The sequence below is a fragment of the Dasypus novemcinctus genome, chromosome 14, assembly GCF_030445035.2.
Source record: "Dasypus novemcinctus isolate mDasNov1 chromosome 14, mDasNov1.1.hap2, whole genome shotgun sequence".
NCBI classification, from domain to species: Eukaryota; Metazoa; Chordata; class Mammalia; order Cingulata; family Dasypodidae; genus Dasypus; species Dasypus novemcinctus.
In genome coordinates this window covers 73,060,914-73,077,035 of record NC_080686.1, presented here as the reverse complement: position 1 = coordinate 73,077,035, position 16,122 = coordinate 73,060,914, and the positions used below count along the sequence as shown (strand labels likewise).

The window sequence follows — 16,122 nt, the reverse complement described above, 5'->3', positions numbered from 1 at the left end:
AGATTTCTGGCTTCTCTTGGAAAATAGTGACCATCAGTTGGTACTTAGGAGTGCCCTCTGGACCACATGCTCTCCCATCCACATTCCCAGTTAGCATTCTCTTTGATAGTATGCTGGACCACTTGACTCATTTGTGTTAATTATATGAGCCAAGTAATTTTCTAAGTTTGTGGCTTCTGGCTTAACCATTTCTTAGATTTACTAGTCCTTACCAGAAAAGAAGCTATTTTGGCCCAAGTTATTCTTTGAAGCCCGAGCTGATCCCTGAGTATCACTATTTTCTAAGGGCTCAGAAACCATCTTTTTATTGATTTGTGCCAGAATAGTACCCAGTGTTTCATTTCAGACTCACCAAACGGTGTTTTGGAGACTCTTCCTTCTCTCTAGTTTTTGAAATCCAGAACTATGTTCTTCTTTTCTAAATTTCTATCTTCTTGGCATCTCTCCTCATCTCTAAGATTCTTCAGCAAACATTAACAGTGGTACCATAATTCTATAGTAAAAAATGAAATGCCCATGAATAATATGTGCCTTAAGAGAAACTAGTACCATTACTTGGCCCAAGTTTTATTCACCTTTATCAACTTTTATTCTACCTTTTTTAGTTTGGAGACCATTTTACTTGAGAAGCAAAAGAGTAGCTAAAACTTTCTGTTAGTCATCCATCAATATTAAATGAACTGCAATAAGTATTGCTCTACTTTTCTTGCTCTACTTTCTTCAGACATAAAGTGAATATTTTTCTCATAATATTTTTGCAAGTTATAATTGAAAATTACATTCCAGTCTTCCCAATACTATGAACTGAAGTTTTGCTTTATCAAGTATTGTTGGGACCAGAATCTTAGCTATTTCAATTTTTCACCTTAGTAGTAATAATATTTATTATCATAATTTTCAATTCAGATTTTAAATTAATTAAATACCATTATTTTGTGTGATAAATGGGGTGATGTGAGAGTTAAATTATAAAATAAGAATATCCTGAAGGACCCTGTAAGTTGAATTTGCAAGTTGAAGTGGAAGAAAGTAAGAATTTATATATTTCTCTGAAAATATGAATTTAATCTCATAAGGATGATCATTGTCTTATTCCCTGAAGAAAATTGCTAACCTTTGATGACCCAACCATAGACAGTTACCTGAGTTTAAAATCATAAAAATCAATTTAGGCTTAACTTACTAACAGCATTTGTTTCCCAAGAGTACAGTTGACATCTTTTGTAGTATAAAAGAAGAATAGGGTAGAAGGTAATAACCAGTCTTCTCCCTTATTCCTTGGTTAAACCTATACTCAGGGAAACTCGATTCATAATTTCATCAATTTTGTTCCATTAATACACATTAACTTAACTTTAAAAGGTATAACATAATAGCCTGAGTAGATGCCATTGAGTTTAATGGCACCTTAAATGCAGTTGTCACCATGATGCATGTCTCTAAAAGAACCATTATAATGTTTTTCTATATGGTAGAAGGGTTTTTAACAGTGTAAACTTTATTTTATCAATCTGAGAATTCTTTAGTATTCATTTTCTTTTTAAATCATATTAAGATGGAAGATGGCAATTATAAAGTTATTTCTTATATTTTTACCTAAAGAACATTTGTAGCTCACAAGGGCATTAGGTGTTTTGTCCATGGTGCTGAAACTAGTTACCCCTCTGGCCCCACTAGTGTTAGGTGCAAGAGAAAAAAAAAGGATTGCTATTTCTCCTGGTTAATGACATATGTGATACAAATACTGACTTTAAAATTCATATATTGTTCAACTTTATAATCAGTGTACCAAGATAATTTGCATGCATTGCCAGTTTGTATATTTGTGTAATGTGCAACTGGAGGATGAATTAATGAATATTTATTTTTAATCTGTTGAAGGACAGCTTGGGAATTGGGAGTTTTCATCATTTTGCTCCTATGCTTCCTTTTTGGTTAAAGTGTACCAAAAGCAGTAAGTGCTATACATTAAATCATATTTAACAGCTTTCAATTTGGATTTGTTTTCCTTAAGCTCTTTTCATTTTGGATTTTCTTAGACCCAAAATAATGCTTTCTCTCTTTGACTATTATTATAGTAGACACTTTGGACATTTTTTATGCAATTTCAAAACCACAGGAAACATTATCAATCTTCAAATAATGGACCAGTATTTAATAAGTGTAGATAATATTATCATGTATTAAGTTAATTAATACTTACAAATAGTTGTGAGGATTACAAAGAATTTTTATAAGTAAACCTTGCCTCTGAGAGGCCTAAAATTTAATAGCAATTACTCACACATGAAAAAGCAAAATAGAAAATGAAGCAGTATATTCCAATGGAATTTATGCCCATTGAGGGCTTAACAGTTTCACTGCTTTATCTCCAGGATGGAACACAGTTCCTAACACAAAGTGGGTGCTCAATACATATTTGTTAAATAAATAGACTGTGAATGAATGATTAAGTGGAAAAAGGGCTAGAGTTGTTGGCAACAATCAGATGGTATTGAGTTATAGCTATCCACTTTAAAGGAAACACAGAATCTGCAGTTATCAAATTATAGAAATTGATACACATTTAGCTATTTTACTCAATGCAGTAGTTATCAACAGAAAAAATAATGGCTAACATGAGTGAGCATTAAATATGGTCATTTTTAAAGTATTTTACCTAAGTCGATCCATTTAATGCTCACTAAAACTTGCTTTTACTATTGCTCAGTATAACTATTACTTCCTCCTTACAAATGAGGACTTTCTCAAGTTATCCAGGCAGAAATGAAGGATAAAAAGTCACAACTGTCTAAGTCTAAGATATTAGCCATTACTATATTAAAACCCCAACCTGTTTTTTAGCATTTAAGTGCCTTTGTAATTTCCACGTTATCATAGAAATTCTAGTTCTTTGGAAATCTTGCTCTTGATTTGTTTATGAAAGATTTATCTAAACAGTCTTCCTTTTCTAGGCAGCAGTGAAGAAGAGAAAAATAGCTTCTGCCATTTATAGGCTGTGGAATATGGCTAATTTGTGAATCACCTTTCTCCCTTTCCATAGCTGGCAAAAGAGGGTTTTTCATGCCAAGAACAAAGCCAAGAGCCAGTGCTGTCATCTGGGTTTATATGCGAACTAGTGAAGGAAAATGGTGGAATATAACAAGGGTAGCTAGGCCTCTCTGCTCTGCTCCCAGCTGGACATGTTTGCAGTGATAATATTCTGGTAACCAGTCTGTTTTCTCCTACTTTTTTGTAGTGAAATAGCTGTGGCATGCGGGCTAGCAAAAAACTTGAGGAAAAATATCCAAAGAGACTTGATTTTTCAGTTTCTGACTAGACATCCTTGCCTGGGAGTCACCAGTTATTCCTTTATTTAAACTTATTTATATGGAAGTTTTATTAGGAAGTTGTTATTTTAAAAACCCATCAAGTCATTTCTCACTGTATTATCAGTCTGTTATTTCTTGTCATTGTGTTATGTTTTTGAAACCAAAACTTTCAAATCTGGCATCCATTATTTAATTGTCACCACTAAACATCACTGAAGTTTGTCTAGAAAATTTATTAGCCTTCCTGACTTCAACTCAAAAGTCATAATACTGACCACTTTCATTAAAGGAGTTTTAGGAAAACAGACTTGGTAAAGTAATAGTCCTAAGCATATAGACTTTTTATCATTCATAAATTTGCATTCTGATATCCAGATAAGAAACTTAAAAATGGAAGTTAACTGAACTCAAGAGTACCGAAAACATTCCATGTACTGGCAATACCTAAACACTCATTTGCCTCAGTGGAAAAAGCAAAAGACAATCTGATTCTCTTTGCTGAAAGATAATGAAGTTATGCAGTAGATGAAGTGACTGAAAATATTATTAATGTGTTCAGTAGTACTGCATATGTCAGTGAATTTGTCCAGGGGCTTCTATATTTAATGTGTGATGGCTTGTCCACTTGTTCTAAAGGATTTCGATCCCTGTCATTAAACTATGTATCCTGTTATCTAATTTGTACATATAAAGAAGAAACTAAACTTTATCAGTTATAAGGCCAATGGAAGAACTGATGACTACGACATAAAACATTTTAAATTCCTTTTTAAAACTCAGGATTAGAAGTAACTCCTGCTTCATATTGCCTACCCCTGTACTGTGAAGAACAGCATTAAAAGTCATCATAATAAACTCCCCTATACACTAAAACATGTCATTTTAACACATGAATAAATCATACTGTTAGGGTTTTTTTTTTACTCTTCATGGCCTTAACTTTTTTCATAGCATATTTTATGCCATTATGCTGTGCTCTCATCTATATTTCACTGCCCTAAGGAAGGTCTTTCTCTTTTTAGGCTTTTATATACCAGTGAAAATTTTGCACACCAGGGAGGAGAAAGAGGAGGAAAAAATTCATAGACACACCCTTTAATTCTTTAATACATTCACAATAAGTGAAAATTTTCTTTTCTCATTGTCTCTATCATATCTGACAAATGAGGTCAGATAACATCAATGTGACCACAAATATCCAGCTGTTGAGATTACACATTCATTGTGTGGCTGGTTTTACTGGTACACAAGGGAGGTCCCATATTTTTCTGCATCAGGATATCTAAGCTGGAAGCTTTGTCAGGATGCATCAGTGTTCCCAGAGCTAGCAGGATCAGAAATGCAAACTGCAATTTTAGCATTAGCATTCTACTTAGAACAAAGGGAGGCGTCAGGAAGCACTACACCCCAGAGCAGATTCCTCTGGTTTCCATTTAGAGGGCAGCCACAGCAGACTGACTTTGGGTTCATTTAAACAAGACTCTCCAACCTCACTCCAGAAACGAAGCCTTATCTAGCTTTCTCTTTACCTGAGCCAGTGATTTTGTGTTCTTCTTCCCAAAAGGTAAGTTTGCTTTGGTGATGAAGGAGGAATATTTGTTTTGCTGGGGGTTATATTTTTGTCAAAGATTGATCATATAAAGATTAAGGAAAATGTGGTGAGTTAAGATTTATTTTTGTAAATGTTGATTTTTTTCCAAAGAAGGCTTGTTTTGAAGTTGGAAGGGCTCTGGAGAAAATTTAAGTTGTTAAATCAGCATCTAAACAACAAAGAATATACACTGCCTGATTTATGAGTCCTGCAAAGAAATGATCAATCATGTATTTATAAAAATTATCCCTAATTTGTCATTTTGGTAGAGTGCAGCTTTTCTTCTCTCAATCCATGCAAAACCACTTTCTGCATTCTTCTTTGTGAGTATCCCTGATATAACTGACAAGGGAAAACTGCTAATGATAGCAGCACATAGCCTTTCCTTTGCTGGATAGCAGGTGAGTGAATGAACTTGAGTTTCTAATCCGAGTTTATATCAGAAGAAATCATTTTATACTGCAGGCATTGCCCTGGAATGTTACTGAGAGTTAATGCTCCTAATCCATATGCATTTTTAATTAAATTAATTTGAATGTGATTTGTTAGTTGTTTGGCTGTTACACCAAGTGAATGTTTCTGGTTGAGAGCTGTCACAGATGAGATTAAAATGTCATATCTGTTACTAAAGTGAAAGCACTGTATTAACTATCTTGAGTGCAGATTTTCACAAGTAGCAACCGTGAATTTAGTAGTCTAGTTTATAATTTGATTCTTACAGGTGAAACTTTTTAAATATAGCTCTTTCCCTATAAACTCCAATCCTACCCATTACTGCCAGTTAAACTCCTACCCCAGCAAGGGGAAAAAAGGTTGCTGCCTGCTGCCCTAAGGCAGTTTCCACTCCAGTTTGGCTTGTACTGTTGTTGCAGAAGTTCAGAAATCTGTCAGGAAATAATGGTGATTATTGTTACTGTCTCAGGCTTCTCATTGCTAATAACATATAGAGTTGGCGCTATATCTGGTTCTTCACATCTACCATGTCCCCCAAACCTCATTCCATCTGAGGACACATATGAATGCAATAGCAAAGCAATGGCAGAAGAATAGTTCCCTTGGGGCAGAACTAAGAGCAAATGTTTTCCAACCTTAGTTGCACATTAGAATCGCATGATGAGACCTGGGAATCCCTATTTTTTAAAGTTCTCCAGGTAATTCTAGGGTTTAGTCAGGGATGAGAAGTACTACCTTAGAGAGAATTATCTTCCTGCATAATATTAAAAGTCTTTTGAAACTGCCCTTCCTCCCCACCCAGACAGCAATATCCGGGTACTAGGAGATTTATCTACTTTGGAGAGAAAGGGGAACTGTTGAAGTTAATCCAACCATCTTGAGTTACAGAACAAGACAATAAAACATTCATAGGAGGTGCAAATGTACTTAGTTTTGAGAATGCAAAGCAAGATGTTTTATAAATGGTAATGTATTTGGAGTCAGAAATTAAAATTAAAAAGGGAATAAAAAAATAGTGTTTGAATTATCCAGTAATGCTTATCACACTCCTCTTATATCTTGTCCTTGGGACAGGAACTTGGGAGGCACCTAAGCCAATCTCATCTAGAAAAATAATGGCTCTACAGGATTCCTAAAAGGATTAAAAGCGGTACAAGTAACAATGTCCATCATTGTGTCTGACATGCAGCAGTTGCTTAATCAAAGTTGGTTTTCACCTTCCTTCTTCAACTTATTAATTTTAACATTAAGCTGTACCAGGTTGGGAGCAGATGTGGCTCAAGTGGTTGAACGCCTGCCTCCCACATGGGAGGTCCCAGGTTCAGTTCCCAGTGCCTCCTGAAAAAAACAAAAACAAACAACAGGGAGCGGGGAATGGGAGGAACAGATGAGATGTGGAGGCGTTTTCGGGACTTGGAGTTGTCCTGGGTGGTGCTTCACGGACAATTACGGGACATTGTAGATCCCCCCAGGGCCCACTGGATGGAACATGGGAGAGTATGGGCTGTGATGTGGACCATTGACCATGAGGTGCAGCGATGCCCAGAGATGTACTTACCAAATGCAATGGATGTGTCATGATGATGGGAGAGAGTGTTGCTGTGGGGGGAGTGGGGGGTGGGGGTGGGGGGGTTGAATGGGACTTCATATTTTTTGAATGTAGTATTTTTAAAAAATGAATAAAATTAAATTAAATTAAATTTTTAAAAAAACAAACAAACAAGGAGAACAAATGACAAAACCAACTCAGTGAAGCCCATGTTGCTCAGTGGTTGAGCTCCGGTTTCCCACATAAAAGGTCCCGGGTCAATCTCCAGCCCCTGTACCTCAAAAAAATAAAAAAGATGTGCCAGGTTAACCAAAAGGCATGGAGTATGGGAAAACTACAATGTCATATGTATTAGGATGATTGAGCCTGTTGTTTTAAAAGTGGATTAACTGAAAGTTTTGCCTGGAATATGATGCATATTTCTTTGTATTTCATTTCAAAGTAATTAAAGGAATCCAAAGTAACATGAAATCATGCATAAAATGCAAGATTTGTTAATTTGTTTAAATGTTGTTAGAATAAGGGAAAGTAAATGACTAAAATACGTTTTTATTTTGGTGATGTTGCCAAATAATACTGCAGGATACATTTAAAATTATTGCAGTGATGATATTTTTTAATTGAAAAGGTTTCAGAGCTTAATTTTTATATGTAGTTTTAAGAGCATCATTTTTAGTTTTGTGAATTTCTTAGTTTTGTGAATGACTATTGTCACTTAGTGACACAGGTCCTTTCAAAGGCCTCCTGTTCAGATTTTAACTCACAGATATACATACTACTTGCCTCTGGCCAACCAAGGACATAATTCCAGCTCATTTTTCCTATATTTTCCTTCAAATAGCAAAGGACATAGAAAAAGAGACATAGACGTATAGACAGAGATAGAAACAGATGTTTCGCAATTTATATACTGAGATCTTAGCCAATTAAGTATTGATAATAATCGACTACTGCCAGAACAAGCCACTGAATGCCAAACTGAAATATTCCCAGTTTTCTGAAAATCTCAGTCTCTTGGGTACCACAACTCAGTTTACTAAGAGAACAGTTTAAGTCATTTCTAATCCTACAACTACTGGATATTAAGCTTTAAATCTCAATACCAAATTTGCTAATGCCTTTTCCAGTTTGTTTCTCACTAATTTCTATTTTGTTTATAAAAACATGATCCCTTATTGTGAAAGTGGAGTTCAGTGACTGCTATTGAGATACTGAAACCCCAGAAAGTTGCTCAACTATAGTTTATTAACTGCACTATAGCCTTAAAACAACTTGAATTTGCTACACTCTTTATAATAATAATAAACAACTACATGAGAATTTTTAATAGTGCCATAAGTGTTTTTCCTGAGATGACCATTCATCTCAGATAATATGCAGTAGTGGGGTGGGGGAAGAGGTTGTTTCTAAAATTTCTTTTAATCATTTTTTAATATTTCATTCATTACTGAAATTGTATAGAAGGTGCAGGATTAAAACATCATCTGATATTGAGAAAGAAATTCCTGTTCTGTGAGTTACATAGCATGTTTTATTACCCAGATTATTAGAACAGATAATTTTGCCTTTATAAATGAATTTTTTAAGTGTTCATACTTAATAATTCATTTTTAATTCAAGTAAGGGAGGAACAGGCTATCCTAATTTTTATAATTAAATATTTATCAAATACCCACAGCATCTTCGGTGCATATTAATTAGCTCAGAGGCCTAAATCAACTGTACATTCTTGCAAGTGGCATAAACTCAATTTAAACAAATAAGTAAATGGCATGAACCTTCCCAAAAATTAATTGGAGTTTGTTTTATTTTGCTATTGCAGAGAATAATATTTCTGAAATACATAGAATAAAACTAGTTTGAAACTTTTAAAATGTCATAATTACTCTTAAATTGTTTCATGGTAAAGCGCTATTAGTTTAATTCATGTGATAAAAAATTAAATTCCAGTGGCACTCGGAGCCCACGGGGGCATTACTATAAGAAGAAATCTGAGGAAGGCCATCTGCCACCTTCACTGAGCTTCCCTCCAGCCCCCAGAAAGCTTCAAATCCCTTCGAGGTTTAGGCTCAGTGTACTTCTCAGAGGACACATCTGAGAGAAGATTCCATGTAGATGTAGTCTTTCCATCTCTAATGGTATAAATAATGAATAAGAAGCTTATGAAATATGCACTCAAATATCCTTCTTCTCTTTTAAGAAAATACTATGCCACATCCATAATAAAGAAAAAAACAGAGAAAGGTAAAATAAAATTTGTCTCGACCTTACTATGACTTTATCATAAAGAATAATTTTCTGCATATAAGTAGAGTTCACACTACCAAAAAGAATTCTCTTGGAGGGGAAATATTAACATTGTACAACAATTAAGTTTTAATGTTTTGAAATCAGAGTTTTCATACGTGATTACTATATATTTATATATGCTATAAATTGCAAAGATCAAGTAACTTTGTCAAGTAACTTCATCTAGAAGAGTCATAATTTGAGAGGCATCATCTCAGTCAGACCTATTTAAAAAGAACCTGTATGTTCTTTGATCCCTTAAAGCAAAAAAGGAGAAATTCTACATTCAGGTTCCCTTTTTTGCTTAATAGAGTAAAGCACGCTCTCTCCCCACCCCCAACTTAAATAGTTGAATTTGATTAATTTAAATGTAAATATGACTAAGACTCCTTGTATTGCCAGAAAGTCCATTAGCCTCCTCGAGTTACAAGCCTCATGATTTCAGGCCAGCTCTCATTAAGGGTTGCCCAGGAAGCAGTAAAATACACAATGAATTTGAGTCCTTGCATAAAAAGGGTATGAGTTCAAATGCCATTTCTACCAGATACATCATTTTGGACAAGTTACCTGGAGCTTCAGTTTCCTTGATTATCAGATGGGATCATAATTCCACCTTGAACAGTCATTAAAGATAAAATGAGAGAATGTTCATTAAGACTGAATGGTAGCTATTAATACTATCAGTGGTTAGAATAATAGTTCTTTTAGACAGGCCTGTTACTTTTTTTTTTTTTTAACAAGTCATCAGAGGGTGATAGAGAAAAAAATAGTTTGTATAATCTGTACTAGGTCTGTCCACCCTAGCACCTGTTAAATTACCATATTCCTTGTCCTCACAGTGTATTCATATGCCTGTTATGTCATTATAAGCTTAAAGATACAGAACATGCTTTTACTATTCATAAATTCTCCATATTTTAAATATGGCAACAAAAAGGCTATACTAAGTATAAGATGTCATAGTTAACTGTTTTGAAGGAGAAGGAAAGAGAAACCTTTTTTTAAGTGTTTTTTCTTACAATGTTTTCAATAGGGTGGTGTTAGGAACTGTTTAAACATGCATTTTCTTTGTGGTGCTACTAAAAGATACCAAATTGATGGTTGTGACATTTTTAATCCCCTTCACGTTCATTTAAGGAGTACAAGTCATTGCAAAAATAATATCAATAAATGTCCTCAAATATATCTGAGGGTTCAGGCTGCTAAATATTTTTACTTTTGTTTGCATGTAATAATTGATTTTGTATGAAAGTTGGCATTCTCAGGTAAAAATTTCAGGTAAATATTAGGTGGGATATTTAACTTTAAATTAAATGGCAAGCCAAAACAAGAGTATGAAGATTGAAAATCTCATGTGAATCTAATACATTTTTCAAAGGCTACAGGCTCTTAGGAAAAGCAAATGTGGATAATAATGTGTATGATCAGTAGAGGTCACAGTATATCTTTAAATATATAATGATCAGACTTTGAATAAACTAGTTCTCAATAGGGGTAAATTTTGTCCTCCAGGGGACATTTGACAATGTCTGGAGACATTTTCGATGTGCCCTAACACATTTTGATGTGCCACCCCCTAGGTGGAGGCCAGGGGTGCTGCTAAATATCCTACAATGCTCAGGATAGCCCCCTACAACAAAGAATTATCCAGTCCAATATGTTAATAGTGCTGAGGGTCAGAAACGCTGACATAAAGCTATAACATTTCAAAAAATCTGTGGTGGTGGTAGATATTTCTCATTTCTAATCCATATCCTGAGAGGTCAAATAGAGCTCTCTACTCAGAAGCACAGAAGTTCGCCTGGTGTTCGTCTTCCATTTTTAAAAGAGCAGATTTTCCAGAGCTACCATTTAAGGAATGTGCCATATTTACTCAGTTTCTGACAGGTATTCGGTATTAAATGTACTTTGCAAGAAATATGCACAACTTCTCAGAAAAGAGAGAGACTTACAGAAAACAAAAATTGAACAGCAGCTGCCTAGTTTCTCCTTCCCCAAAATGATTTTAGTCGACTCAAAAATCAAAGTTTGAATTAACTGCTTTGTATTTAAGTAGAAATGCTTGAGACATATTGGTGAAATGCCTTCAGGACATGAAATCTTCACTGTTTCATGATCATTTATTTAGAAATGTGATGAAGGTGGAAAAATGCACCAGCAGAAGTAGGAATCATTTAAAAAATTTAAAACCTGAAAATAGTGCCATAGAATATGTACATGGTTACAAATCAGTGGAAAAATGTGGTAGAGGGGAGCGGTTGTAGCTCAGTGGTTTGAATGCCTGCTTCCTGTGTACGAGGTCCTGGGTTCAATCCCCAGTACCTCCTAAAAAAAATGTTGTAGAGTTCTCATGCTTAAGTGTCTCAAATCCACTGACTTTTCTTAACTTATCAGTAAGCTGAGAGAGAAATTTATATTAATTAGCTGATTTGGAGGGGAAAAATGGAGCTTTTCACATTTAACCCATTATTATACCTAATTTGCCTATTCAAATCCAGCCAATAAATAAATTTCCAACAATGACAAAGCAAGTGTAATTTACCAACTACGTTTAAGACTTTTTATGATTCTGATTTCTCCAGCTAATTTATTCTAAAGCACAGACCTACACTGACCACTACTACCCATGTGGTTTTTAAGTGCTTGAAAGGTGGCTAGTCCAAATTGAGATGTGCTGTAAGTATAAAGTACACACCGGATTTTGAAGGCTCAGCAAGAAAATAAATCTCATTAATAACTTTTATATTGATTAGCTGTTGAAATAATATTTTGCATGTATTGGGTTAAATAAAATATATTATTAATTGCACTTGTTTCTTTTTTACTTTTTTAATGTTGCTGTTAGAAATTTTTTAATTACGCTTATAGTCCATTGTATTTCTATTGGATAGCACTGGCCTGGACCATTCGTTTTAACTAAGTAATCATTCTGATGGTCAAATAAGCATTCCAGAAATTATGATAACACGAGGAGAAAAGCTTAAGAATATAAAGCTGGCCAGTTACTATGTAACTTTGCTTTCATAGTTGTATTAGTCAGCCAAAGGGGTGCTGATGCAAAATACCAGAAATCTGCTGGGCATTATAAAGGGTATTTATTTGGGGTAGGAGCTTACACATACCAGGCCATAAAGCAGAAGTTACCTCCCCCACCAAAGTCTATTTCCACATGTTGGCACAAGATGGCTGCTGACATCTATGAGGGTCCAGGCTTCCGGGATTCCTCTGTTCTCAGCTCCTCTGTTTCCTCCACAAGGTCAGCTGTAGACTATGAGGCTCTCTAGGCTTTGCCTCTCTCCACAAGGTCAGCTGTACACTATCAGGCGAATGGCTCTGTCTTTCCCCAGGGCTCAAGCTTAAGACTTCAGCATCAAACTCCAACATCAAAACTCCAACATCAGACCCTCAACTCTGTTCTTTGCCATGCCTTTTACCTGCAGGTCTCCCCACCAAGGGTTGGGGACTCAATGCCCTAATCATAACTCAATCATGACCAGGTACAGATCAGATTACAAACATAATCCAATATCTATTTTTGGAATTCGTAACCATATCAAACTGCTACAGTAGTGTTAACATCCCATTCCCCATTTCCCCCCATAGGAACTTCTGCTTCTCTCAAGCAAGTTCTTCACTGCTCCTCCACATACCCAGTGGTCTCTTCTCTGTATTTTGGGGCTCATGTTTTTCCCTCTGTCTGGGGTGCACTCTCCTGCCTTATCTCCATCTCAGTATTGAAGATCTCACTCAAAATAGTCCTTCTTCATAGTGGTTTTCTCACCTATCAGGGACTATTCCTATTTCTGAACTCCCTAGCACTTAATCTTTGTGTGCCTTTCCCAATCTGTGTTTCTAACACTGGAATTACTAGATGTTAAGTTTTGTGGGTTTTTTTGAGGATTTGTTTTATTTATTTACTCCCCCCGTGCCTGCCACTTGCACTCGCTGTCTGCTCTCTTTGTCCATTTGCTGCCCATTCTTCTGTGTCTGCTTGTCTTCTCCTCTTCTCTTTAGGAGGCACTGGGAACTGATCCCAGGATGTTCTGATGTGGGAGAGAGGCAGTCAATCTTTTGAGCCACCTCAGCTCCCTGGTTTGCTGTGTCTCTCATTGTCTTTTCCTCTGTGTCTCTTTTTTGTTGCATCATCTTGTTGCATAGGCTCTCCATGTAGACCAGCTCTCTGCACAGGCCAGCTTCACCTCTCAGGCCAGCTCACCTTCACCAGGAGTCCCCAGGAACCAAACCCTGGACCTCCCATATGGCAGACAGGAACCTCATCACTTGTGCCACATCAGTTTCCGAGATGTTAAGTTTTCTAAGAAAAAATATCCCAAGATCAAATGAATTAGAGAAATATTGAGTTAAAATGAATCAAATAGGTCCCTTTACTGCAGGGTTACCTGGCACCTTTAATAGTTTAATCTGGATTGAAAATGTTCAAAAAGCCGTATCTTATGCAACATTTCTCTGCCTCTTTAAACAATGGAGCACATTTTTTCTCCAAGCATTTCAAATAGTACTCTGTCATAACAATACACTTTGAGAAATACTGGCAGATACCATTAATGCAGTATTTATAATATTTTGGACTTTTTTCTCTTGCCTCCAGCCATTAAATAAATCTTATGCAATTACATTTTCATATTTTTATTTCTTGTTTCCCAACATATATTGTGTATGATCTGTTGATGCCAGAAATCATCTGCATAGCACTGTACAAAGTTACTTATTGATTTAGCTTAATACCTCAAATGATCATACTACATTTGTTCATCCTTTTAATACTAATTTTACATACACAGGAAAACCTATGGTACTTACTATTTTTTTTTAATTTTTTTATTTTTTATTGACTTTGTAATAATATTACATTAAAAATATATATGTGAGGTCCCATTCAACCCCACCCCCCCACCCCCCCTCTCCCCCCCCCAACAACACTCGTTCCCATCATCATGACACATCCATTGGATTTGGTAAGTATGGTACTTACTATTGCACAGTACTTTCACAAACAGAAGACTAGAAAATGAAAACATAAAAGAGAACATAAGTAAAACCACACTAGGAAGAAGGAAAGAGAAAGATATCACCAGAAATATTTTAGTTGTGATCAAGTGACACTGTTAAAAAAAAAAAAAAAAAAAAAGCCTCCAGTAGATGTTGGTTTGGCCATTTGTTAATAAGAACTTACTTTTCAATAATATGCACTCACTGACCAAAGCCAGCAAGGGTTTTAAAAGCCTACTTGATTCATTATTATTACACATGCCCACATACACACATATACATTTGCACACAAACAGATGCATTAATTAATCAAAACAGAAACTTTAAGCCAGTTGTAAGCATTAAGCATGATAGGTGAGACCTAAGAAATGCCATATTAGGTCTGACCTACAGTCTGTCATCTCCCATTCTATATTTTATTGTCCTCATCATAGTCAGTCCTATCTTGTTTTATACTTGTATTTTTATGAACTTGACCTCCAAGTAGGAAATGATTGGGGAAGACAGAAAAGAGACTATATTTTATGCTTCTTTATTTTTCTAGTGCTTGGTATAATTCACTCCTAATAAATATTTGCAGGATCCCTCACAGTGGCATTAAACATCACATTGGTGAAGCTAAAAAATAGGAAGTGTATCTCAGAATCCAGGTTTCCCTTAATATGAATATCATCTGTCGCTTTTTTTCTGAATTGTAAAATAATCAATTGACCACACGTGTATTTACAGTCTTTTTACTGTGTTTGGGGCCAGTTGCTTTAGAGGCTCAAACAGAAGTAGAATACAGAGTCCTTTTGCCTTCAGGGTAATAATCTGTTTGGGAGAAAAGACAAACAGGCAGTTGCAAAACAAATGGAGAATGAGCGCTAAGTTCTGTGGAACAATATTCCCCAAATCAGAAAAAGGGCACTGAAAGCAGGATGGAAAAACCAAGGATGTTTGCAAAGTAAAGCCAGTTTTGAAGACCCTTAAAGTCAGAGGGTGTGGTTTACATTATGTTCTGGCAAACCTTGGAAAGTACATGAACGGTTTTGAGTTCAGGGTCTACAAGCAGAATCCTAAGCTAAGACTGATTCGTATCTGCCCAGTGTGGAAATGGATTAGAGTGGGAAGAGGCTCCAGAAGGAAGGCCACGTCAGAGACTGTTGACTTTAGTATAGATTGGAAGGATGAGTGTCTGTCTAGGGAAGCGGCTTTGGAGCTAGAGCAGAAGTGGCTTTTGAGAGAAAGAACAGATAGGATTTGTTAGCTGCCTGAAAGTTGGTGATAAAAAATAAAAATGGGTGAGATGGTCAAAGTTGGCCCCAGGATTTTGAGCACCAAAAATACTTTTAAAAATTTATAAAAATAACTAATAATAGTTTTTGAACCTGTACTCTGTGCCAGCTCCAATCTCTGAGGGATGTGGACCTCCCTTTTATTTGTCATAAGTCAGAGAAGTAGATTCAGAATGAATACTCAGTAAACATTTGCTGAGTGAGAAATGATTTATCCTTTGCAAGTGAGTAAAAAGTAATATTAATTAATACATGGTTTTAATTCATTTTTATTTTGGTTATTTTCAACTCCTTTGGAATTCCTATATTTTCTTGTTTATCACTTTTTTAGCTTTGAAGTATTTTTCTTGTGCTTTGCAGATTATCTTCTTGCCTAACAGTCAGACAGGCTAAATCATACTATATTTGGAATATATTCTCATTTGCACAATAAAAAATAAAATTTAGCATTGAAAAATGGCCTGTGTGAACTTAAAATGTAAGCAGTGGGTATGAACCCCAATGGATTATTTGAGATAAAGCACAATAATAACATAGTTACATACATATTCCAGAAAGTTTGCAATAAACTCTCTAGTATGTATAAATAATGAAGTAGAGTTGAAAATAACTTGTAACTTCTCAACACAATGCTGATGGAAG

The 16,122-nt window shown here is 35.4% G+C and overlaps 1 protein-coding gene across 3 annotated transcripts in view; it reads left to right on the top strand.

Annotated features, from left to right (window-relative positions):
- Positions 1–16,122, top strand: part of SYBU (syntabulin) — a 126,257-nt gene that overhangs the window by 12,061 nt on the left and 98,074 nt on the right. Inside the window, exon 1 of one of the 3 annotated variants that reach the window (XM_071208004.1) lies at positions 4,525–4,875. The exons of the other annotated variants lie outside the window; for them this stretch is intronic. The gene's annotated coding sequence lies outside the window, so the exon portion shown is untranslated. Of the gene's footprint in view, positions 1–4,524; positions 4,876–16,122 lie in introns of those variants that run through there. 3 annotated transcript variants of the gene reach the window in all.